The sequence below is a fragment of the Mustela erminea genome, chromosome 5 (assembly GCF_009829155.1).
Source record: "Mustela erminea isolate mMusErm1 chromosome 5, mMusErm1.Pri, whole genome shotgun sequence".
Classification (NCBI taxonomy): domain Eukaryota; kingdom Metazoa; phylum Chordata; class Mammalia; order Carnivora; family Mustelidae; genus Mustela; species Mustela erminea.
The window spans coordinates 119,263,523-119,290,590 of NC_045618.1; positions in this window are offsets into that span (position 1 = coordinate 119,263,523).

Consider the following 27,068-nt stretch of genomic DNA (forward strand, 5'->3'; position numbering starts at 1 on the left):
AAATCCTGCCATGATCTTTGGAAAGGCCTCCAATAAACCTCCTGTTTACGGTCTACTTGGAATATGGCTGCCCTTTGGCCTTGCTCCGTGTACACAATCCCAGGATACATTTTCCTTCAGGCAGCTGCTCTGGTTTCTTGTGCACTGAATAAAATGTAGTTTGTCAAGATCTTGGCCAGATTGTCTGCCTTCACATAAACTAGCTTTTGAAATGACTTAAAATTACGGGCCCGTTTTCTCGAGAGTTGCTTGCTGTTGTGTTTCATCGTGTGGTTGGAGATGTACCGTGCATCACTCCTCAACATTCTATAGAACATGTGTCTTGAACAAAAATGTGTATTTGAAAACACCATGAGTGAACTCTAGCCTGTGGAAGCCTGGCACGTAATAAGCGATAAGCACTCAATTCATACTCGGTAGAATAAAGCCTGGCTAGATGAATTTGTAATCCTTTGCCCCATTTGTGGTATTTGGTGCCATAGTTATTGATAATATATTTTTATCTACCTCTTAGATTATTATGTAACTGCGACTGTGTAATTATTATTTCAACTAGAACGTATTAGAAATCTCCATTAACGTAACTGAAGGGTATAAAATAGAATGTTTGGAGTTGTCAATTAGCTGATTTGTCTTGTGTTGCTTTTCTTCGTTATTTCAGTGCAGCTAACGGTTCGTTCAGCACATTTTAATCAAAAACAAGCATATGTGGGTCTGCTAAGAACTTGAGGGTCTAGTAGTGCAGTTAGACAGGGATGGCAAATATTTCTAGCAGTGACCATATGATATCTTCCATTCCTCTCGGCAGTAATCCTCCAAATCTAATTATTGGGAGGATGGCAGCTGTACTCGGTTAGGCTTTTCTTTATTTTTACAGAGATGCGTTTTTTCAGCCCGTTGTGTTGTAGAAAATCAGCTGCTGCGTGAGTCCCTTCCAAGGCTGAAATCCCTGCATCCACGAGATTTTCTTCCAGTTCCTTCCTTTGAGATGTTACCCATTTGTTCCTGTCCATGTGCCTCTGGCCTGAAGGTGTTCCAAGGAAGCTTACAGCCTTCTGACAAGATCGGTTTCTCCACTTGTACAAATATGTTGGGTGTGTTGTTGTGACCTGAAGGTATAACCGTGGAGCATGTGTCCCCAGGGGAGCCTCAGTAACAGATGGGGCATCACCTACGTGAAGGTGCCATGTTCCATGGTCCGGTCTTGAGCTTTGCAGACACAAGCAGGGTCCTATCAGCTTTGTTTCTTACAAAGGATGCAGAGGAGAATGTGCTCATTTAAGAGGAGAATTAAAACAATCTAAAAAATATACACTCATATGGAGCGTCCCTCTGGTGTAATCGTTGAGAATGGGGACTCTGGAGTCCGACTGCGTGGGGTGCAGTCCTGTCTGTGCTGCTCACTAGCTGTGTGACCTGGAGCACGTTGCTTACATCCAGTGCATGTGGCAGACAGACTGTAGCGTGGCCCCCATGATCTCTGCTCCTTGGAGTCACAGCCCTGTGTCACTCCCCACACCACATGTTTGGGTAGGACCTATGATAGCCTTCTAACCAGTGGAAGCTGGCAAAGGTAATGGGATGTACATGATTCTGAATGCACAATTATGTAAGAGCACAGCACCCATCCTGCTAGAGTTTCTCTTTCTCTCTCTCTCTCTCTCTGTCCTTGGCCTTAGGCTATTAGAGTGCTGAGCTGCCTTGTAAAGAGTCCAGCTACACTGAAGCCATCATACTGTAATGACCATATAGAGAGACCAAACAGAAATAGAGAGATGCCCAGGAGCTCTGTCTTCCAGCCCTAGCTTCCAGCGCTTTGGGTGTTTCTAGGCCCTAAACGAGTATGTGAAGAGGACTTCTGTTAGTTCAGAGGAGAAAGACCAAGAACTTGAGATCTCTCTCAAGGACTCTGAAGTCCTTGGCCTGGCCTTCAAGGCCCTCCATAACTTCACCCCAAACTTATCTCCAAACTTCTCTCTTAATATCCACCATATAAAACAGCCCTTCCAGTCAACTTGGTGGATTCATTAAGAAATACACCTGCCTCTGATTTACACCCTCCTAATTTAAAGCGTTTGAAATAAAATGAAAGAGCAGCACACACATACACATAAAATAATTTCAGAATAGTACAATTTATATTGCTTGTCAATTTTTTTTAAAAAACAGAAAACTCCTTAGCAATAGTGAGTGAGAAACCTCTCATGCATGACCTACCCTGCCCCATCCCCTTCTGGCTGGCTGGCTGGAGCTGAGGCAGCCCCAAGGTCACCTTGGAAGCTACACGTTGAAGATGGCAGAGTCCCTAGCAGCTGGGACCTGAACAAGTATGTGGAGGAAGGTCACCTAGCACCCAGCAAGGCCCTGTCAACTCACACTAAGGAACAAGTGCGTCTGTTGTGGTTGGCCTTCAAAATGTTGGGTTTGTTTGTTACAGCAGCTAGCTTCTTGGTCAGTTTGCATCATCTTTACTAATACAGTCAGGTAATATGAAGAAGTGGGAAAAAGCTATCACTACTAGCAACAAAATAGAGGTTACCCACCATGCTGATAAAGGCTCACAGGACAGTTCCCATCAAGAGGGTGGATTCTGGCACCAGACTGCAGGACGGAAAGCTGTTTCTACCATTTACTGGGTATATAACCTTAGGCAAGTGCATTAGGTGGGGACGTGGGGTTCTCCAGAGAAACACAACCAATAGGATGTGATAGAGAGAGAGAATGAGATTTATTCTAAGCAATTGGCTTATATGATTGTGGAGGTTTGGCAAGTCCAAAATCTGATGGGGGAGGCTGGCAGACTGCAGACACAGGCAAGAATTGCAGTTCAAGTTCAAAGGGAGTGTGTTAGTGAATTAGGACGAGCTGATGCTGCAGATAGAGTCCAAAGGCAGGCCTGCTGGCAGAATTTCTTTTTGCTCATGGAGAGGTCAGCCTTTTGTTCTCTTCAGCCTTGGATAAGGCCTCCCCAACATTATGGAGGGCAATCTACTTTACTCAAAGTCCACTGATCTAAATATGAATCTCATCCAGAAGCACCCTCACAGAAACATCCAGAATAATGTTTGACCAAATATCTGGGCCCTGTGGCCCAGCCAAGGTGACACACCAAGGTAACTATCATAGGAAGCTACTCTCTCAGTGCCTCAGTTAACCTCATCTGTGAAATGGATATAATGAAAGAACCTATCCTATTGAAGAATCTGAAGACTGAAAGAATAAGTGCATGTGTTTAGAATAGTGCCTGCCCATAGAACTCTTGACTATTACTACTACAAATAATGATGATGATGATTAATTACTATTTTCACGGGCTTCAGCTGAATGCTTCACTCTGATGAAAGAGCTAAAAAAAAAAAATGGTCCATTAGTAAGGGGCTATCTTTTTTTCTTGTTGTTATTCCATGAATAAATTTTAATATATTCAATTTTCCCCATAAACTGTTTATTTACTGTTCATATTAATGCAATCTGGTGAAAATATTTACATGACTAGAATCTTTTGCAATCTACTGGAGCATCTCTCCTGCTTTGCTTTTCTTTCCTTTCCGGTGAGAAACTTCATTTTTGCTTTACATATTTTTGAATTAACTGTCACTTCTCAGGAATGTGGCATCAGCATAAATCAAAAGGCTGATACAGAGTAGAATGATTAAGAATCTGACTCGGGGTTAGCCAGAATTGGGTGTAAAGAAGCCCCAGCTTCTTCACAAAGAATTATTGGGGGGAGCAAATGGGGAGTCCCAACACTGTGCCTGGCACACGATACACTCCGCACTTGGAGGATTCCTTCCATTAGTAATTCTTTACATTGTTACTGTGTTCCTCCTTGTGCTGGGAGACCTAGCATCCCGGGGCCCTGCATGACTGTGGAAGAAGTCACCTAGCAACCAGGATTAGCTCTATCAATCTATTACCTATGCAAAGGAAACTCCTGTTTTCGTGAATCTTTACATGTGGGGTTTCCTCATCATTGCACCTAGCTTGTTAGGTGCTCAGCATCAACCTAACCACTAGGCTCAATTAATATTGCAAGAAGGCTACCAACCATTCATGATGTTCTCTTCACCTCTGCGGGCTGCAGAGGCCTTGAACTTCTGTAGAAAGTGTCTGCTCTACAACACTTTATTTACCCCCCATAGCTACCACCCAGGGACGATACCTCTCTTTTCATGGAAATGTCCTGTTCCCCAGTTGGACAATATTATAGATATTGATTTCAAGGTACAAGAAATGTGACTTTTAAAATTTAATACTGGAGCGCCTGGATGGTTCAGTGGGTTAAGCGTCTGGCTCTTGATTTCAGCTCAGGTCGTGGTCTCAGGTGCAGGGAATTGAGCCCCAAGTCAGGCTCCCTGCTGGGCGTGGAGCCTGCTTGAGATTCCCTCTCTGTCTACCTCTGTCCTTCCCCCGTTCGTGCTCTGTCTCTCTCTGTCAAGTAAATAAATGCATCTTTAAAAAAAGCAAGATAAAATAAAATTTTATTTCTTTCTTGAGTTTCCGCTCTACTGGCACAGCCCAATCTAGTTAATTTGAGGTTTTCCTGATTTCTTTTGGAAATGCATCTAAGTTCTGGGCTGTGGAGCTGGGCCTCTGATCTTCAATGTCATCATCTGTTGTAGCCATCCTCCTTTCTGCTGGGTATTTCATTGTCGGTGTGTAGTTTTCTCTCATTCTTGACTGCCCACCATTGGTCCTAGTCTCAGCATTTTCATGTTGCTTTATACGTATGTGAGAGTAAAGAGGCTTAAGTGAATGTTCAAGGCATATAGAAGTCTCTCTGTGGGACAGTAGGCAGAACAAGGGACTATGGACCAAAAGAAATCAGTTAATATTTTAAAAATTTATTTATTTATTTGAGAGACAGAGAGAGAGAGAGAGTGTGTGTGTGTGTGTGTGTGCACAGAGGGGGAGTGGCGGAGGGAATAGGTGAGAGAGAATCTCAAGCAGACTCCCCCTTGAGCACAGAGCCCATCAAAGGGCTCGATCTCATGACCCTGAGATCATGACCTGAGCCAAAACTACAAGTCAGATGTTTAGCTGACTCAGCCCCCCAGGTGCCCCAGTTAATATTTTAATATCAAGAATATAATTCCACCACAAAAAGAAAAGACCTTGAGGTTAGGAACTGTATCTTGACCATATCCTGGTACACAATCCAATAAATCAAATTTACCTCATTACATTTTTTGCTGCTGCCTTTCAGTGATAAAGAATAGCCAATGGCCCATTAAAACAGAGGGAGAAAAGATTCCCAACCTTTTTTGAAACAGTAACTTCAGTAGGGAAAAGCACTGTTATGAGCTGAATTCTGTGTCCCTATCCACTCCCCATGTCTAGTCATGGTGGAATAACCAACACTACTTGTTTTCTTCCTGCCATAAACACCTAGACAACCTCATGAAATATCTGATACAATTATTTCAGACATTGGACAGCAGGACTATAATCCCTGAGAGAAGGGGAACAAAGCAAGGTAAAAGAACTGCTAGGGAACTATAAACTGAAAGCTTCTCAGCATTCACAGTTCTCTGGGAGACAACTGAGTTCCACCTAGTCAATGTGGAAAAATCCCACTGACCACTGTATTTGTTTTCTATGGCTACTGTAACAAATTGTTATATGTTTAGTGACTTAAAACAATGTGTTTATTAATCTTACAATTCTGTGAGTCAGAAGTCTGATATAGATCTCACTGGCATAAAATCAAAGTGTTGGTGTGGTGCATTCCTCTCTGGAAGCCCTAGGAAAGAACTCACATCTTTATGTCTTTCACCTTCATGAGACCACCCACTTTCCTTGATTTATGGCCCCTTTTTTCATCTCCAAAGTCAGCAACACTTAGCTGAATCCTCATACTCTATCTCTCTTGTTTCTTCTTCTAACAGTTTTTTTAAAACTGTTGGAAATGCCAATATAATCTTCCTATGTTAAAGGCAGCTATTAGTAAATTTAATTCAACTGCTACCTTCATTTCCCTTTATCATGTATCCTAACATATTCCCAGGTTCCAGGGATTAAGATATAGGCATTTCAGGAGGCCTTTATTCTGCATACTACAACCACTGAGGCATTTATTAGAGACCTCAGAAGTTGTGTCATAGTAGTGGAGATAAACTAGCTTTATGGTAATAAATACTCTAGACCCAATTGAACAAAGCTATAAAATAAGCTCAAAAGAATCCACAAGTCCATTAATACTTGCCAAAACAAATTTCAAAACTCTTTAAAGAAAGACAACACAATTCAGACACAAAACAATGTGATGTTTATAATTGCAACCTGAAGTTACTAGACATTCAAAGAAGCAGGAAGACATGATTCACAACCAGAAGAAAAATTAATCAATAGGAACAGACCCAGAAATGACAGCAATAATAGAATTACCAAACAAGGACTTTAAAATAGTTCTTATAAATAAATAAATAAATATGCTCAAGAGGAAATGACATGAGGAAAGAAATACAAACTATAGAAAAGAAATGAATAGAATTTCAATGGAACCAAATGAAATGTAAGAGTAAATGGATAGGTGTAACAACAGATTGGACACTGCTGAAGAAAAGATCAGTGAACTTGAAGAAATTACAAAAGAAACACACAGAGAAAAAGCAGTTTAAAAAAAAATGAAAAGAACTTTAGTGACATGCAGGACAAGACTAAGGAGTCAAATAAATATAAAACAGGAGTCCTTTAGAAAAGGGGGAATAGAAGATCTATTAGAAGAAATAATGGCCAAAATGTCCCCAAATTTAATAACTAAAAACATGGGTCCAAGACGCTCAATGAATATCAAACAGAAAAACTACAAATAAAAGCACATCACAGGGTGCCTGGGTGGCTCAGTGGGTTAAGCTGCTGCCTTCAGCTCAGTCATGATCTCAGTGTCCTGGGATCAAGCCCCACATGGGGCTCTCTGCTCAGCAAGGAGTCTTCTTCTCCCTCCCTCTCCGCTGCTCTGCCTACTTGTGATCTCTCTCTCTCTGTCAAATAAATAAATAAAATCTTAAAAAAAAAAAGTACATCACAATACATATAATCAAAATTGCTGAAAACCAGTGATAAAAAGTCCTTAGGAGAAGCCAGAGAAAGAAAGACATATTATAAACAGGGGACACAGACAAGGATATTCACAGATTTCTTCTCAGAGACAATGCAAGCCAGTAGACAAGGAGAATGCATTGTCACAGTGCTGGAAGGAAAAAAAAATGTCAACGTAGAATTCTATATCTAGAAAAAATATCCTTCAAAAATGAAAGCAAAGGCTTTTCATCTAGGAGACCCATACCGTAAGAAATGTCTAAGTAAGCTTTTTAGGTGGAGGCAAATGATACCAGTTGGAAACCTGGATCTACATAAAGGGAAGAAGAACACTGATGTGGTGAATGTGTGTGTAAAGATAAAATATATGTTTCCCTAGCTTAAAATTTTCTTTTAAAGAGAATGGAATGCTTAAGGCAAAAATAATAACAATGTATTATGGGGTTTATTATGCATGTAGAAGTAAGATGTATGGCAGCAAGTGCATTAAGGACCCAAAGGGAGAAGTGGATGCATACTATTGTAAGATTCTTGGGTTATACATTACAAGGTATACCATAATTTGAAAGTAGACTGTGATATTAGAGATGCATATTATGAACTCTATACCCAACTCAGCCCAAAAATAAAGCAGGTAGCTATGGATAATAAGCGATAATAAGCCAATAGAGAGAAAATAGAGTGAAAAAAAAAATACTCAATCCAAAAGAAAGCCATGGGGGGTGGGGCAGGAAACGAAGTAAAAAACAAAAAAGTTAAGATAGTAGACTTAAATCCAACCATATCAGTAACTACATTATATAAAAACACTTTAATTAAAAGTCAGAGATTGTCAGACAGGATAAGAAAGCAAGACCCAGTTAACCATTGCCTCCAAGAGATCTAATTTAAATATAAAAAAGGAAAAAATAAAGGAATGGACAAAGATATACTATGCAAATATTAATAATAAGAAATCTGGAGGGCTATATTAATATCAGACAAGGAGAACTTCAGGATAAAGAATATAACCAAAAAAAAGTGGGACAGTTCACAGTGATACAAAGATCCATTCATTAAAACAACATAACAGTTGGGTATTCAACTAAATGCATATTCACAGAGCTTCAAAATACACAGTGTTTGCTGAGAACTGAGAAAGATTTTGAAGTCTACAGTTATGTGTGATTTTGAAACTAAACATGGTGGGTTTTTTTTTTCAACAAGTGGTGATGGGAAAACTGGATAACCACATGCAAAAGAATGGAGTTGGACCTGACATGACATACAAAAATTAACTCAGAATGGATCAAAGACTTAAATATGAGTTAAAGCTATAGAGTTTTGAAGGACAGAGAAAAAACTTCATGACACTGGATTTTCATTGGTTTTATGGATATGACACCTAGAGCATCAGGTGACCAAAGAAAATGAGATTAAGTGGTCTACATCAAAATTTTAAATTTCTCTGCATGAAAGGATTCTCTCAACAGAGCAAGAGGCAACCTACAAAATGGGAGAAAATACTTGTAAATTATATATCTGATCAGGGACTGATACCAGAATATGTAAAGAAGTCTTACAACTCAACAGTAAAAAAACAACCGGATTAAAAATGAGCCAAGAACTTAAATAAACATTCCTCCAAAGAACATATACAAATGGTCAATAATCCAGGAAAAGGTGCTCAACAGCACTAATGATCAGGGAAACCCAAGTCTAAACCACGAGGAGATACCACTTCACACCCGTTAACATGGCCACTTAAGCAACAATAACAACAACGAAACCCAGAGAATAACAGATATTGGTGAAGATGTGAAGAAACTGAAATCCCTCTGCACTGTAGGAGGAACATAAAATGGTATATCTGATGTGGGAAACATATGATGGTTCTCCAGTAATTAAACACAGAATTTGGGCGCCTGGGTGGCTCAGTGGGTTAAGCCGCTGCCTTCGGCTCAGGTCATGATCTCAGAGTCCTGGGATCGAGTCCCACATCGGGCTCTCTGCTCAGCAGGGAGTCTGCTTCCTCCTCTCTCTCTCTGCCTGCCTCTCTGCCTACTTGTAATCTCTCTGTGTCAAATAAATAAATAAAATCTTTAAAAAAAATAAAATAAAATAAACACAGAATTACCCTGTGATCCAGCAATTCCACCAGAGAATGGAAAGCAGGGACTTGCACAGATATTTGTACAACCGTGTTCATAGGAGCGTTATTCATGAAAGCCGAAAGGTGGAAGCAACCTCAGTGTCCATCGCTTGATATGAGTAAACAAAATGTGGTACATGTGGTACATACAGCAGAATAGTACAGACTCTTTTAAAAAGGGAAATTCTGACATAGGCTGCAATGTAAAGAAACCTTGAAAACATGCTGAGCGACATAAGCCAGTGAGAAAGGTACATAGCCTCTGATCCCTCTAATGGGAGGTCCCTAGACTAACCATGTTCATGGAAACAGGAAGTGGAATGGTGGTTTTCAGAGACAGGGAGGAAGGGCAGGGTGTAGGGAGTTAGTGTTTCACGGGGCGGAGTTTCAGCTGCGGAAGATGAAAAGTCTGGAGACAGTGCTGTGGAGTTGGACAACTGCGTGACTCTACAGTGCCCCCTAATGGGTATGCTCTCAAATGTTTAAGATGGGAAATTCTATAGAGTGTGTGTGTGTGTGTGTGTGTGTGTGTGTGTTACTGCAATAAACAGAGAAGGGGGAGGAGAAGGGGAGAGCATTTGAGAAGAAAGCCTCCATATGTTTTTGACTGAGATGATTAAGTTTCCTTTTTTTTTTCCCCCCCTGTTTTTCCACATCAGAGGGAAATTCTTATATTGCAGTCTGGCCCAGTTCCCCCGCTCTGCTCTAGGAAAACTCCTGTGTGCTAGAAAGCTCTGGCCAAGTGGGCCTGTGGGTCTATATGCTGGCATGGGAACGCGTTTTTTCTTACTTCCCAGTTTAATTTAGGGGATGGCACTTCACAAAGTGCTTAAACAGGAAGGAGAAATTACCGACACTGTTATTTTCCTTTACAACAGCTTCAAGATTCAAGCTAAAGCTCCCATTATCCTTTTCCCTCTGTTCCTCTAAAAATACTCATTTCCCTATTGGATTCCACAGAAAAGGGAACTTGGGCTGGTCCTGCAGGTGCAGAGGAAGCTGGACCTCCTCGTCCTCATGGGCTCGTGAAGTGATAAGGCACCCTGTCTTCCAGGGACCTCTTGTCCAGCCATGGGTGCTCCTAGTGGATTCAAGTGTTAGGCAAACCCGAGACATGAATATGGTCTTCCTTTCTGAATGATAGGATAAAGGGTTATTTTATTCAGTAGTCAATAGACCCTGTGGAAAGTTAACTCAGCTTGGTAACAGTTCAAATCTGATGTCAAAGGGGTGTGTTTACATAGAGCAACAGAACATGGGCATTGGGGTAGTAATTTTTAAAATGAAAATAACATGGAGCACCTGGGTGGCTCAGTCAGTTAAGTGTCTGACTTCAGCTCTGCTCATGATCTCAGAGTCCTGGGATCCAGCCCCCTGTGGGGCTCCCTGCTCAACAGGTAGTCTGCTTCTCCCTCTCCCTTAACCCCTCCCCTACATGCACATATGCTCTCTCTCAAATAAATAAAATCTTTCTAAAAAATAGGAATAACATTTAAATAAAAATTTAAAAATTTAACAATGGGAGTAATACTAATAACAATATTGGCTAACATTTGGGGTGTTTTTCATGCACTGATTTACTTAATCCTCAAAATAAGGCAGGTTTTATGACTTGTCCCCATTTCACAGATGAGGAAATTCAGCCAGCGAGCAGCGAGGTAACTTTCCCCATCCCCAAATTTGAACTCCTATCTCTTGATGTCTCACTGAAAGGCAGACTTGTTTGCTTATTATTCAAGTTATTTTGCTAGCAAGCCATGGGAAACCAGCTCAAATTTGTAGGAGTAAGTATGAGAATTTGTTGGTGACATAACCAAGACCATTGGATAGTTTGTGCCAGTTTCAGGCACAGCTGTATGCAGGTGAGCAAATGGTGGTTATCTCTCTGTCTCTTCACACACACACATGATACTTTTTCTATCTCTAGAGTCTGCTTACCCCTCTATTAACAAAATTAAAATGACTAGCATCAAGCCTACACCGAAAAGTTTAAATTCTAGTATAAAGACAGAGCTTTTTCCCCACTCAGGAGTCCCAGCATGAATTCTGGGATTGCATCTTAGATACCTGTCTGGAGTCATCTACTATCCCTAAACCAATCACTCTGAACAAGTGGAAGGAAACCTTGGCACTGGCCTGACCTGATCCAACTGCCCATCTTTATGTCTAGGGGTTAGAGAGGGGATTGGCTCCACCTAAACTGTGTGAACCAAGAAAAGAAAGGCCAGTTGAGATATTATTTTCTGAAGAAAGATGGTGTGCGTGCAGGCAGCCAAAAGGAACCTTCATGATTGCCACCAGGAGGGCAGTCAACAGTAGACCCTGGCTCATATCTGATTTCAGGCTGGAGTGTAGGGAGTCCCATTTCATTGGAGTAGATGTCTGGTAGCCTTTTTTTTTTTTTCCCTACAAAGCTTGCTGACCCAAATTCTTTTAAAGATCCTAACAGGGTGCCTGGGTGGCTCAGTGGGTTAAAGCCTCTGCCTTTGGCTCAGGTCATGATCCCAGGGTCCTGGGATCGAGCTCCACATCAGGCTCTCTGCTCAGCCCCCTCTATCTCTGCCTGCCTTTATGCCTACTTGTGATCGCTCTCTCTCTCTGTCAAGTAAATAAGTAAAATCTAAAAAAATAAAAAATTAAAAAATCCTAACAGCTTTGAATGCATGACTCATGGATCACTTAAGAAATGGAGCCACTGCCGTATTTCTGCTTCCATTTTGACATTCATTCAACAGATATTGATGCAGCCATCAAAAAAAAAAAAAAATCTTGCCATTTGCAACGAAGTGGATAGAACTAGAGGGTATTATGCTAAGCACCATAAGTCAATCAGAGAAGACAATTATCATATGATCTCACTGATATGAGGAATTTGAGAAACAAGACATAGGATCGTAGGGGTAGGGAAGGAAAAATGAAACAAGACGAAACCAGAGAGGAAGATAAACTATAAAAGACTCTTAATCTCGAAACAAACTGAGGGCTGCTGGAGGAGAGGGGGTTCGGAGGAATGGGGCGGCTGGGTGATGGACATTGGGGAGGGTATGTGCTATGGTGAGTGCTGTGAATTGTGTAAGACTGATGATTCACAGACCTGTACCCCTGAAACAAATAATACATTATATGTTAATTTTTTAAAAAAGTTATTGATGAGCTCTAGCTGTATGTAAGGATCAGGGCCCTCCCTTCCATCCCAGCCAGAGCTTATGTCCATGGCCATTTGCTGTGGGTTTGCTTGACTTTGTAAATCACATGAAGCTTTTGCATTTACTGTTGGATTTTCCTATAACACCATGGATAGACTTTAAAGTAGTAGCAGATAGTCAATACGTGTTTACTGATTGATTATATGACAGTGAAGATCCATCCTTCTGTATTTATTATTTTTTCTCTATTGTTTATCTGCTCCTAGACCGATCTGATCACTAGTGTTGGAAACCTCCCTCCATTTTTTCCAGCGATGGAATTTTTCCAGCATTTTTTACAGCGATGTAATGCCATTCCATACAGGTGGTAGAAATGGAAATTATTTGCCATGGGAACCTCATGTTTATTAATCATTTGCTGGTGATCAGTGTGTTTGGGAATGGGAAGTCTTACAACTGCCTTTCTTCCCTTTCTGTATTTTTGCTAACGTTGATCTGGAATTTTAATCTTTTAGGGTTAAGTTATTTCTGGTGAGGTGTTCAAAGGCTTTCGGGTATCTCTGTGTTTTTGAATATTAACTTCTTTCTGGTGTGTTTTTTCCTAATTATTCCACATATAGGACAATGACCATAAGAGCAGAAAAAAAAAATTCTATTCTTGAATTTGATTGAATATTCACAGCTGCCACTTAGTACCTCTCTAGTTATTAGGTTCATTTCAATGTCATTTTCAAGGCGCCTGCCAAAATTATAGTCATTTCAGTCCAAGTTAATATACATTTAGGGAACAAGTTCGTTCATTTGATTTAAACACAGGACTTCAATATCTATGTTTATACATGGCTCAAAGCTCCTAGTATAGTTATCGTAGAGCTAGGCTACTGCATATTATTTAACATATTTATTAATTCATTCATCAAATATTTGCTGAACACCTACCCTGTGTGAAGGTGGTCAAAGGCACAGACCTCCAGGTATAAAAGAAACAAGTCCTGGGGATGTAATGTACGACATGATGACTATAACTAATAATGTGTGCCATCTATTTGAAAGTTTCTAAGAGAGTAGGTCTTCAAGGGTCTCACCACAAGGAAAAAAAATTGTTATGATGTATGGTATGGATGTTAACTAGACTTCTCATGGTGCTTATTTCACAATACACACACATATCAAATCATGATGTTGTACACCTGAAACTAGCATCACGTTAGATGGCAATTATATCTCCATTTTAAAATAGATACAAATAAATAGGTTCATACTTCACATGCTAGGAAGAGATATAAAGTAAGCTGTGGAGAAAGCCAGGGAAGGGCTTTAGATGGGGGGATGTATTAGTCAGGTTGGGCCGTACATTTCTGAGGTCGATGCCTGGGGGACATCGACCTCAGAAATGTACTTTCTCATAGCTCTGGAGGCTAGAAGTCCAAGATCAAGGTGTAGGCAGGTTTGGCTCCTCTTGAAGTCTCTCTTTGGCTGACAGGTGGCCATCTTCTCACTGTGCACATGCATGCCTGGTGTCTTTCTCTGTGCTCAGTCTCCTGTTCTTATAAAGACATCAGTCACATTGGATGAGTGTTACCCTTACAAACCCACATTAACTTAAGCACATTTTTAAAGGCTTTGTCATCAGATAAAGTCATGTTCTGAGATATAGGGCTTCCACATATGAATTTGAGGAGGACACCACTCAGTCCATAGCAGGGGGGTTCAGGAAGACTTCTCCATCAAGACGAGACATCTGAACAGAGACCTGAAGAAGGAAGAAGTCATGGCTGTAGGGGGATTCAACCAGAAGTGGGGTGCCTTGGGCAAGGGGAGACAATGAGTGCACAGGTTCAAGTCTGGAACATCAAGGGGGGACAGTGACCAGAGACAGTGAGGGAGGCCAAGTTCGTTGCAGGTTCAGGGGGAGACTGGCTCATGAGGAACCTTGGAGGCAGGGTGGGGACTAACTGTTTTTTCTTCTGAATGTCATCGGAAGTCATAGGATTGTTTTGAGCAAGTCAGAGACATAATCTCACAGATGTTTTTAAAGGATTATTTTAAAATTTACAACAGATTTTCTGCAGGCTCCCAAGAATTCAGTGGGAAAGATCATACTGATCATGAAGCCCGAAAGAATTTCTTAGAATAGTTAAGACGCAGACCCCAGGAGTTACTCTCCACAGATTTTTTAGCAATGTCTTCCCTCAAGGATTAAGGTATCAGCTATGATGTATTTGGAATACTGGACTGCTGCCAAGGCTTCTCCTGCCACATTCACTGATGCTGAGTTTATAACAAGGGAGATATCTGGCTCCATGTGTATGTACCATTTTCTTGAAGGAAACCTTGGGTTACAGTGATCTGGTCTGCATAATTTATAAGGAGCGATGTTAAATGGGCATCACTTGGAACAACTCGAGTCAGGACAAGCTCTGAAGTGTCTTTTCCCTCCTTGACAGATGTCATCTCTAGACATACATGGAGGAACAAGAGAGTGAATAACGGTTACTTTGGAAGTTTTAAGGAACTTGTTGCCAAAAAAGGAGGGATCTCCACAAAGCCATTCCCACACATCACACCTAGACCCTATCCTGAGTTAACCAGACTGGGCACATGGAAGCCCCAAATACAGGAAGCCCGACACTGGGTTACATATACCACAAAACATCAAGGTATTTCTTAAGGTGCTTTAAATGACCATAACCATTTTTACAGCACGTTTATGTCATACTCCACAAGCACAACACTCAATAGAAAATATATTCATTGGAATACATTAAGAGTCATTTTCATGGGAACTTATAAACACTAACCATCAATTTTCCCTCTTATGCCTCCATTAAACTTTGTTACTGAGGGCTGCCTTCTAGGATCTGTAGAAAGTTTCTTCACATAAGAGTATAAAGATATTACACACACACAGACACACACACACACACGCATGCACAGAAACTTCCTACCAAACGATCCCGATTAGAGTTAGTAAAATTTTAGCTGATATCAGTTTCATGTCAAAAATAACACTTTCCTTCTTCTTCTTCTTTTTATTTTTTTTAAAGGATTTTTCTTCATTTATTCGACAAACAGAGATCACAAATAGGCAGAGAGGCAGAGAGGTCCAGGGCTCGATCCCAGGACCCTGAGACCATGACCTGAGCCAAAGGCAGAGGCTTTAACCCACTGACCCACCCAGGCACCCCCCTTCTTCTTCTTTTTAAGATTTATTTGTTTATTTTGAGAGAAAGAGTGAGAGGCAGGGGCAGAAGGAGAAAGAATCCTAAGTGATGATACACTAGGCTCGATGCGAGGCTTGATCTCATGACCCTGAGAACATGCCCTGAACCAAAACCAAGAGTCCAGCGCTCAACTGACTGAGCCACCCCGTCTTTCTTCTTTTTGAAACACAGTATCTGTTTTACGAAGGAGGACATGGTGGGTAGAAACCAATTTAACATGTCTATGCCCTGAAAATCATTCAGACCTCATTGGGAACAACTTTAATGTGACTATGAAAGCTTCCCTCACCCCCATGGAGAGAGAAAATGGACTAACCTATTCTGGCCAAATAATTAGAATGATATATGTATGAATAAAGTCCTTAGTAAAACAAATCATCCGTTTTGGAGTTTGGATTTCCAAATCAAAAGCGTGTTTGAACATTCCCCTAAGGACTGTCTTTGGACACCCGAAGAAACCTAAGGTACAACTCAAACCAGAGCTCAACAGCACATTTTCCTGTCTTGGTACCTAAGGATACGATGCATAGCAGAAGCCAGCACGCTCCAACCAGGTTCTCAGTGAAGTATCAGGAGGCACTCCTCGATGGCTGAATTAAAAGACCAGTGCAGCAATAAAGTAATATTGTTTCATTGGCTTTAATAAGCCAAGTTAGAGATAGTTAGAGGTTATTTATGATAACCCCACCATCAGTGGCATGTGCTCTGTGCATTCCGAAAACAGGAAGCTTCGCTTGGAGTCTTACTATTAAGTCCTGGCTGTGCAGGGGTGGCAAGTGTTATTAAGTTGTTAGATTAGCAAGGTTCTACTGCATTTTCGCTTTAAGCCCGAGTGCTTTCACAGCTGAGCTGTAATGCTCTGAAAATGCCTACATAACAAGATCCAGACGTGGAGCTGAATCCCAAACGGTAAGCGGCTAACGGCATTTATACACTATTACCTTGCTGCAGCCATAAAAAGTTAGCACATCTGAAAAGACACTATGCCTAAATCCAAAAACACAGAGGAAGCCAACACAGAAAATGGGCGGCTCTTTCCATAATAACATGCCTTTACAGGGCGGGAAGGTAGTTCCGTTTTCTCAGAGAATACCAGCGTGAACTCCAATCCCTTCTTAAGACGGCAAGTAGAAAGAATGAACCTAAATTATCCTTTAGATGACTAAACGTTATAGTTAGCTCCCGGGAGTCCACAGAACAGAATTTCAAGGAATCACATTTAGCCTCCTGGCCAAGTGGGACTTGTGGCATACTTGAGTAAACACGAGGTTTCCTAATAAACTGCCTTTCTCAGAAATCTGAAGTGCCGAATCCCTAAGTTCACACAAACCTGAATTTCTCAGGCAGGAAAAGGAATCAAATTGTAGAACGGCAGAGCTAGAAAGAAAACTCAGGTGCATCTGACGGCGGATAGCTAACAGGGGTTGAGAAATCACATTTCAGAAAAGTACATTTCAGTTGCCAGTTGAGGCGTTAGCTGGCTGAGGTCCCTGGATCCACAAATCGGTTGAATCTCGTACAAACTCGAATTGCCTTGGTTTGATTCAAAGTAGCCTGTGACTTTTGTTCCTCGAGGGATCAATGCGGTTGACAGGTGTGCCCCTGGCCCCACACTGGGGAACAAAGAACAAGACTTGGCTTTCTGCTTGGGAGGTTGGACATGAACACACACACCTGCAGCAAAGCTGGGAAATGGTGGTGGGATTTTAGGGTCGCGTTTAAATAAAGTTAGGAAGAGTTCAGTGACTAGTGACCTGGGACAAAAAGGTAATTTGTTTCTTTGTTTCATTGCTTGAGGCAGCTTCTCAGAAGAGTTTAAGGCACGGCCAGTGAGGCAGAAGCATTCCTGAGTCAGGATATCAAGAAGGTAGGATCCTGGGGCGCCTGGGTGGCTCAGTGGGTTAAGCCTCTGCCTTCGGCTCAGGTCACGATCCTGGGATCAAGCCCTACATCAGGCTCTCTGCTCAGCAGGGAGCCTGCTTCCTCCTCTCTCTCTGCCTGCCTCTCTGCCTACTTGTGATTTCTGTCAAATAAATAAATAAAATCTTAAAAAAAAACAACAAACAAACAAAGAAGAAGAAGAATGTAGGATCCAAAAACATGCGTGGAGTCTATCAGTGACTACCTTGGCGTCATCCAAAGTTATTTGGGGGGAAGCTACTACTGTTTCCTAGGAGGATGAATGATGACATTTCACCGGCTAACTTTGCAAACTTTGGGATTTTAAAATGAAATGAAACCTTTGCACAAGACCCGAAGTCACAGTCATTGTTTTAATAATACAGACAAGCTCTGAGAAACCTTTTTGGTCCTAATGGTTCCACTATCTCACAAACCAACATTTTAGTACATTGAGGTCCTTAAATGTATTACATAGAAATTTTTTTAAATGAGGAAATTCTGGAAAAATAAGATAAATGTTATCTTCTAAAGGGAATAAATAAATATAAGTTTCTGACTGTGTATTTGTTATCCCATTACCAGGGACTGACTAGGTAGATTTTCACTATATTAGAGGACATGTGTGGAATGATCTAACTTGAAATATGGGCTCCCCTGACTTGTACAAAATTTACTTGGAGTTAGGTCCTGGAAGGCTTCCTCAAAGAGCATGTCAAGCGTCACTTTAAGAAAGTGGAAACTAGGGACGCCTGGGTGGCTCAGTTGGTTAAGCAGCTGCCTTCGGCTCAGGTCATGATCCCAGGGTCCTGGGATCGAGTCCCACATCGGGCTCCTTGCTCGGCAGAGAGCCTGCTTCTCCCTCTGCCTCTGCCTGCCTCTCTGTCTGCCTGTGCTCGCTCGCTCTCTCTCCCTCTGTCTCTGACAAATAAATAAAATCTTTAAAAAAAAAAAAAAAAAGTGGAAACTATGGGGCGCCTGGGTGGCTCAGTGGGTTAAGCCCCTGCCTTCGGCTCAGGTCATGATCTCAGGGTCCTGGGATCAAGTCCCGCATCGGGCTCTTTGCTCAGCAGGAAGCCTGCTTCCCTCTCTCTCTCTCTGCCTGCCTCTCCATCTACTTGTGATTTCTCTCTGTCAAATAAATAAATAAAATCTTAAAAAAAATAAAAAAAATAAAAAAGTGGAAACTAGAAGAGTATGTGGTTGGAGTGGGGCGGGGGAGGTGACTGCCAATGACCAGTGAAGAGATGCAACTATGTATTATCTTAGGTTCTCTCAAAAATGAACTTGGAAATGAATATTCATGGACAAAGATTTTCTAAGGAACTATTCCCCAGGGCAAATCAGTGGGAGAGGGGTGGGGAAGACAGGCAGGACAAAGAACCAACAGAAGCCAACCCAGGAGTCATTTGGGGCCAAATCCCAGCCTTGACCTGCCCCTGGGAGAGCTGTGGGATAGAAGTTATGCCTCAGACTCTGCCCCAACTCTGAGCAAAGATCTGGGCTTTCATACTGGGCACCAGCCAGTCATCAACCAAGGGCACCCCCTCAAGGAGCATAGAAATTTCTAGGTACTTCTGATTTGAATCTTCTGAAGAAGACTTCTGAAGAAGTCTGAAGAAGACAGCTGTTGGAAGCAAACCTACAAACCTACAAGCTGACTATCTAAGAATGGAAAAAGGATTTTGAGGGGATCAGACAGAGCCCCAATAGTGATCACTGCGTGTATTAAAACCTGTGGACAGGACAAGAAATAGATATTTCAAATATGAGCCCAAGATTTCAAAGGCCCAAGACACCAAGTTGGAGAAGCCATTTGCAACTGAGCTGCTTCTCACACCGGCAACTCTGTGGAGCTTGTCCCTCTTCTTATGCTGCCCTTGGGGGGCCCAGGGTGTGGGAGTGCTCTGAAGGCCAAGACTCACATCTGACCGAAAGCAGCTAACAAGCCTCTTTCTTACTCCACCAGTGTCTGGCTGAACCTCTTTTCTCTTTGATGATGGGACACGCTGAGATGATGCTCATCAAGAAGACCACATCATCACGGGGGAGACTCAGATGGAAACAGAGTAAGGGTGACATGAAAATGGCAGTTAATTAGGACCAGAGGAGCCATGGAAGGCTTTAGGGGTTGAGGGTGGAGATTAACTTTCCCTTTGGCCTGGAAAGTCAGATAGGCAAAGAGAGCAGGAAGGACATCCAGGAGGAGGGAGACAAATTGGGCAAAGGCACAGAGGTGAGACCCGGAGTGCACTGTGATGGCACAGGGGGAAGACAGGCTGAGCTGCAGGGAGGACTCACAGCCCAGAAGGCTGCCCGGCCACCACCCTGGGTCTGAAAATTGGGTCATGGTCTTAAGCTGTCTCCCTGACTCCCGCTCGCTTCAGCGTCTTTCTGATTCTCTGCCCAATTCCCCACTCAGACTGGCTTTCCATCAAGCTGTGTCGTGCACTAGACCATCCTCCTAATTAATACGTGCCAGGTTCCAGGAGCTGACAAGCTTTCAATACAAAGAAACAAATGATACAAGCCAGGACAAAAAGCAGAACAAAATAAAGACAGCAGGGGGTGTTTTGGGTGAGCGGCATCACAGAACAGGCAAATTTCAGAGACTTTTTGGAACAGGGGAAACCTGATGTGTTAATTAGGAGTCTATTTCAGTAATAAGACCGTTCAGAGGAAGGGCGATGAAAGAACTAGAGGGGGCAGCAGAAGGAACCGCTCAGGCAGAATGGGGCCACGGTGTACGAGGGGGGATGTTGATTCTTCTCTGTTGTCTTATGTACGTCTGTGGTCTGTGGGCTCCTAAGACAGAGGGCTTAGCCTTTTGTGTTTTGTAAAGCGCCAGGAATAAAGAGCTTCGGATATAAATAACAATGCGGTTTCTGCCCCCAGGACCCAATTCAACAGGAAGTATTGCAGCCCAACCGGCTCCAGCTGGTGGTAGATTTGGGCTTTTCAGAGCAGTGTCTACTCAGGGGAACTGTCTGCCGCTGGGATGGGCCAATTGGGTAAGGGTTCAGAACAACAGGAAGTGCAGCAAAGGAGGGAGGTGCCAAGACAGCCACCATGGGGAGAGGGGCCTTGCGGAGCCCAAAGTCTTCATCCAGTTTGGGGGGGGGGAGTGAGGGGGGCGCAGCAGGATTAGAGCCTCAGCCCGGGAATCAGCCTGGAGCGGCTATGCCCTTGCCGCCACTATGGTCCAATCTTACAGCTGGGGCTGGTGAGCCAAGAAGAGGCAGTCTTCAGTGCTGCCAGATTGACTTTCCAAAAGCACAGCTTTGAGCATACCTTTCCACTCCTCAGAACTGGCGGTGGCTGCCAACTGCTAGCAGATTCCGTACCCTGGAGGTTTTCTGGACTGAGTGAGTGAAACTTCTGATGCCTCACCTTCTTCTTCGGGGAAGAAAGCATGATAATAGTCACTGCGTTGTTGGGCTGCTTGTAAAAATTAGAGATAATTCACAAACAGCACTAAGGACATAATAAGTGCTCCGTTAACATTAATTTTCGTTGTCGCTCAAGGGATTGCCTGAGTGCACAGCCAATCCCTAGATAGATGATCTGGGGCCAATTTCCTAATTTCTCTATGCCTCAGTTCTTTTTTTTTTAAGATTTTATTTATTTATTTGAGAGAGAGAGAGAGAGAAAGAGAACACTAGTGAGCAGGAGGGAGGAGCAGAGGGAGAGGGACAAGCAGACCCAGGGCTGAACCCCGAGTGTGAGGCAGGACTCAGTCTCAGGACCCTGAGATCATGACCCCAGCTGAAATCAAGAGTCAGACACTCAATCTGTAAGGGCATGGTTGGTCAGAGGGAGCCATTCCGTTGTGGGCTTGGGTGACCCTGCCCCTCCCAGAGGAACTTCCTTGCAGGCCCCAGATATAGGGGCGGGCCAGGGGATAGAGACATCCAATCAGTGGGGTGTGCATATATTTGCTGTGGTGAGTTGGAATTCAGTTGGTCACCTGTATTGTTGACCGAGCATGACTGTGCAAAAAGTTTTCCCTGTGTGTTGCAATCTCATTGGCCACCTGTGTGTGGGCCGGGCTCAGCCACCTCTATAAAGGTTAGTCTGTGTTGCAGGGGAGTAGTAGTGATGATAGCATCCGGCCCTTGGGAGCGTCCGGGTCGTTGGGAGCGTCCAGATCGTTGGGAGCGTCTGATCGTTGGGAGCATAGTGGTGGGGAACGTCATGAGCGTTGCTGGGGAGCGCCCCTGCCAGGAGCATTATCGTTGAGAAGCGGCCTTGTCGGGAGCAGCGCCGCTGTCGGGTAGGGGAGTCCCCAGGTAAGGGGACGTTGTCAGGGTCGGTGTCCTGGTCGTCGTCGCCTTTTTGTAAGAGACGGCCCCGACTGGTCGGTTTGATTTTCGATTCTTGGCGTGAAATAATGCTTTGCTTGACTTTTGCGTTGTGTCGATCTCGTTCCTTTGATCAGCGACCCTAACAAACCCACTGAGCCACCCAGACGCCCCTTCGTGGCTCAGTTCTGATCTTCAGAAGCTTGGATGAATTCATGCATCTAAAGCATCTTGACTAATACTTTGTGCTCAATAAATTTTAGTTTTATATTATTAAGATATGACTATCACAATGACATCATCATCCATCATCATTTAGATCTGGGAGGGGAAAAAAAGTACATTGGGAATATGTTTATTGAAAAGAATCCCCAGAGTTGCTCTGGGGGTCAAGGTGGGGAAAGGGGGACTGGGCTCTCTCCACCCTTCTCTCCACAGAGACTTTTGACAAACCCCTGGGTGCCTGGGACATTTATGACCAGGGAAGGAGAGAGAGAGAGAGAGAGATTGATTTTAAGGCATTGGCTCACACAAATACAAAGGCTGGAGAGTCCAAAATCTGCAGAGTAGATTTTGGAGACCAGGCTGGAGACCCAGAGAAGAGTTGCAGTTCAAGCCCAAAGACCAGATCTACTACTGGCCGCATTCCCTCCTCCTCTGGAGGGGTCAGTCTTTTTTTCTATTGAGGCCCTCAACTGAACGGGTGAGGCCCACTCACAATGTTGAGGGTAATTGCCTTTCTTCAAAGTCTACCCATGTGTTAATCTTATCTTTAAAATGTCTTCAAATATGTTTGACAGAATATCTGGGTACTAAGACCTAGGCAAATTGACACATAAAATTGAAGATCATACTTCCTGAAAAAATGGTTTTAGACTCCCCAAGTGGGCCTGAGGGGGAACATGAGCAGAGCTGCTGCTGAGTGACTGTGAGACCCCACCCAGCAAAAAACACACTCTCAGGTCCTGTTGCATTGAAACTTCCTAAAATAACCAGCATGAGGACGTGGAAGTCTCAGGATAGCAGCTGGGAACTGCCATTATGGAGAGTTGGGCCTTTATAGGAAAATGACCCCATCTGCAGCCCTGGGTAGGCCTGGGGACATTTAGATTACAGTTTCTTCTTAACTGAGTAAATCCTGAAGACCTGTCCATCCATTTCTGTTCCCAGTGGCCAGCATATGCTAGGACAAGGTGCCAGTATTCAGTAATTGTTCAATGAATAAGTCTTCACAAATGCCTATTAGTGGCATAGATAAGTGGCTTATTTATTCATTAGAAGTTGAACTGAAAATAGACAGAATGACTCATGTTAGTGCAGTGGTCCATCCACAAGACCTTGACAGCAGCTGGAGCCCCATGTGGTCTCAGCTCCACTTCTGACCGTGGGACCTTGGGAGAACCTGCCACCCTCTCTGGGCTCTCTTTCATCATTTGTAAAATTAGGATGTTAGACCAGATGGTCTTTGAGGTTTTTCCAGCTCTCACATCTACAGTTCAGTAAGATCACCCACATGGGGACCAAACACCAGGATATTATACGTGGAATTCGTAGTAATAAAAAGAGAATCGGGGAAAGATACCAATGGACTCTGTTCCACCAGCTCTACTCAATTTCAGAACAATGGTGTCTTGGAAAAACCAGGGCAGGTGGATGATTCTTTGCCATCTTGAGATCTTATTATCTTTTAATAAACCATTAGTTCTAATGTATAAAGAGGTATTTTTAAAATTCCATAAGTTTTTAAAATGTAAATACACACAAAGAAGAAACTTAAGGTCCTGTAATCCCCGAGCCCTCACATAACTCTTCTGCTATGGTATACATCCTTCCAGAAGTTTTCTATGAATATATATGCAATTTGCTTCATCAAAAAAATTAAAAGTGGGACCATGTTATATATTGGTTGTTCTCTATTTTGATCTTTTAGGATTTTTAGGACCAGCCTTCCTTCCTGGTTTGTTTCTTGGTGATTTTTCTCTTTATCTGGGTCTAAAATCTCTTCACCACAGTCTCTCAGATTCTGGTCTTACTGTAAACAGTATGAATAAGAAGCAGAGGTTTGCCTCAGTGGCTGGAGGAGAAAGTCCAGAGGTCAAATATGGAGAGCTCTTGGGAGGGTCAAAGCAGGAAGGAGTTTTCACAGGTGAAATCTCCCTCAGTTCTGGGTTAAATCATGCCCCCCCAAAATGTCTCAAGCCCAAGTTTTGAATGGACTCGTTGGAGGTTGGAGCCTGGAGGATGGAGCCTGAGGTCCATGGAATGTGACTTTATTTGGAAGTAGGGACCTTGAAGATAGAACTGTGTTAAGGATCTTAAGGTCACCTGGATAAGACATTTGCATGTTGGCAGAAAGATGGGCCTTAACTCCAATGACTGATATTCTTCTAAGAGAAAGGAGATGGAGTCTGAGACCTAGACACAGGAGCACACACAGGGAAAGGCCACGTCTTCAGATGGCACAAAGATTGCAGTGATGGGTCTGTAAGCGAAAAAGCACCAAGGATTTCTGACCACCAGCAGAAGCGAGGATCGATTATGGAAGTATGGAACGATTCTCCCTCAGAAACATGGGAAGGAACCAATCCTGCTGACACCTTGATGTGGAACTTCTGGCCTCCAGAATGGTGAGAGAATAGGTTTCTGTTGTTGGAAGCCACCAAGCCCATGGTAATGTTGATGACAGCCATTGGAAGCCAATACACCCTCAGTATCTCATACCCTTCTCTTGCGTTTTGTTCTTGTTTCCCTTCTTGCCTGGTAAGCCATTGAATGCCTTTCCAGAAGACCTATGTAGTCAGTCCTGGTAAGACGGGTCAGGCTGACATCAATTTCCTGAACAAGACTATCACTGGAGTTTGCCCCACAATAAGAACTATGTGATAGGGCGCCTGGGTGGCTCAGTTGGTTAAGGGACTGCTTCGGCTCAGGTCATGATCCTGGAGTCCCGAGATCGAGTCTCGCATCAGGCTCCCAGCTTAGTGGGGAGTCTGCTTCTCCCTCTGTCCTTCCTTTCTCATGCTTTCTCTCTCTCTCTTTCTCTCTCATTCCCTCCCTCTCAAATAAATAAGTAAAAATCTTAAAAAAAAAAAAAAAAAAAAACACGTGATAGACCAATAGGGCCCTGGCTCTAAACATTGACACAGATAAAAGACATTGTAAGATGGTATGCAAAACTCCAATAGTGATTTAAAGTTTACAAAGTATTTAAATCAAAGCCCATCAAAATCCTCAAAATAAAAACAAAGTCACGACTTCATCGACTTCATCAACTCGCAGTGCCAATTTTAAATTCACCTCCATCCAGGAGAGCACTGGGGGCTGATTAGGAACACACCCAAATGATTAAACCTCATCTTTTTGGTCAGACTGCTATTATTGCTGATAACAGCTAAGGAGGGACACTGTGCCATGTGCATTGCGGAGAGAGAATTCTGTGCTGAATAAAAATCATTTTGGCTCATAAATACTGTACATTAGGAGAGTTCTCTAGATCTTAGCTATTTGTCTGTCCTGTACTAGCACGATAAGAAGCCAGTCTCAATCTATTTATCCTGCCTTTTATTATTACACCAGCAGAAAAAAAATGCACATCACACTTTCCAAGCAAAGTTGCAAGAGAGAGTGAGAGACAACATCGTTGGGTAGGTCATTCCCATATAATGATAAGGGTCTGTAAGAACTGAAAATCGATTGACCTGGAATGAGTACTAACAGTCTAAAATCTGAGAAACTGGTTTTCAGATTTTTGCTTTGAATCATGAGGTTCATGTGGTATCCATTTCAAAAGTTAATTTAATTTATTTTGAGGAAATTTTCTTTTGTGCCAACAGCTTTTATTTTACTTAAACTGTCATTCATCTTGAATGAAATTTACAAACTGTACTAATTGCAATTTAGATCCACCCAAAGTGGAGAAACGAAGGTTAATAGGAGAGTAATGAGCACATTCACTCAATGGATTTTTTTATTTAAAATTTTTTTTTTAAGATTTTATTTATTTATCAGAGAGAGAGAGGGGAGAGAGCGAGCACAGGCAGAGGCAGAGGGAGAAGCAGGCTCTCCGCCGAGCAAGGAGCCCTATGTGGGACTCGATCCCAGGACGCTGGGATCATGACCTGAGCCGAAGGCAGCTGCTTAACCAACTGAGCCACCCAGGCGTCCCGGATTTTTTTATTTTATGTGTTTCTCATTTGTTCTGTGAACCAGGCCCCTGTGCTGGGTGCTGAGATGCCAGATAGGACCTGGCGAGGCCCCGCCCTCTCAGCGCTGAGCGTCCAGCAGGCGTGGGCCAACGTTCCTCCAGCGGGACCACTTAAGTTGTGCACGGGGAACAGAGCAGCCCCAAGTAGGGCACCAACCTTAGCTCAGAGAATGCTTGAGATGCAGCCGACAACTTCTTAGTGGGTCAGGCTTGAAGAGCTGGGTTGGTGCTGGGGGGGTGGTGGGAAAGGAAGGCAAACAATACATTTGAAACGACATGTGCAAAGGCCAATGGCTTTGGGGATCAGAGAAAATGTGAGAAACAGAAAAGTGCAGGAGAGTAGGAATCTGGAGGCTGGGGGCTGGGAGCAGGTAGGGAAAACCACTGAGCTGAAGTCGTTCAGAGGAGTAGAAACTGGATGAGAGAGGCTATCCTGGCTATCGGGGGAAGAAGTGTGTCCTTTTTCTTGAGAGGCCTGAAAGAAACAGTGAAACGTTGTAAGCAGGTCTGAAGCAACCAGATTTATGTGGTGCAGCGGGGATCACAGCAAAACGGAGGGGAAAGGCTCCGGAAATACAGCTCAGTTGTACCAGTCTTACCAGGAAATGAAACACACCACCTACAATGGCGGAGTCCACTTTTCTGGAGTAAAGGATGGCCATGTAGTTAATGGAACTCCCCCACCCGCATGTTGTCTGTAGTATAAGAAACCAAAGGAACTTAATCATAGAAATTGTTATTAAACTATTATTCTGACTCTCGTACCCAAAAACAATGAAAAAACGAGACAAGACTTTAGCTGATTTCCCCACTCTGAAGTCACTGTGTCACTAAGGAACTTGGCGTTGATAGAAGCCATCTTTCACTTCCCATGCTTATAGCAGGCAGGCCCAAAGACGATGTCTGAACATTTCAAACCAAATTCCCTCAGTTGAGGGTGTTATGCAACTTGTTATTTTAAGCAATTTAGCCATATTTGCATATACAAGTAAGCAGAGTCTTCAGAGCAACCCATTCTATAACCTCACCTATCCCTGCAGGTAATAAACTGCTACAGGTGTGGAATGAGATATAACCCAAGGTTCTCTGTGCATGCGTGAGTAGTCAGACCAGTGAGAAACA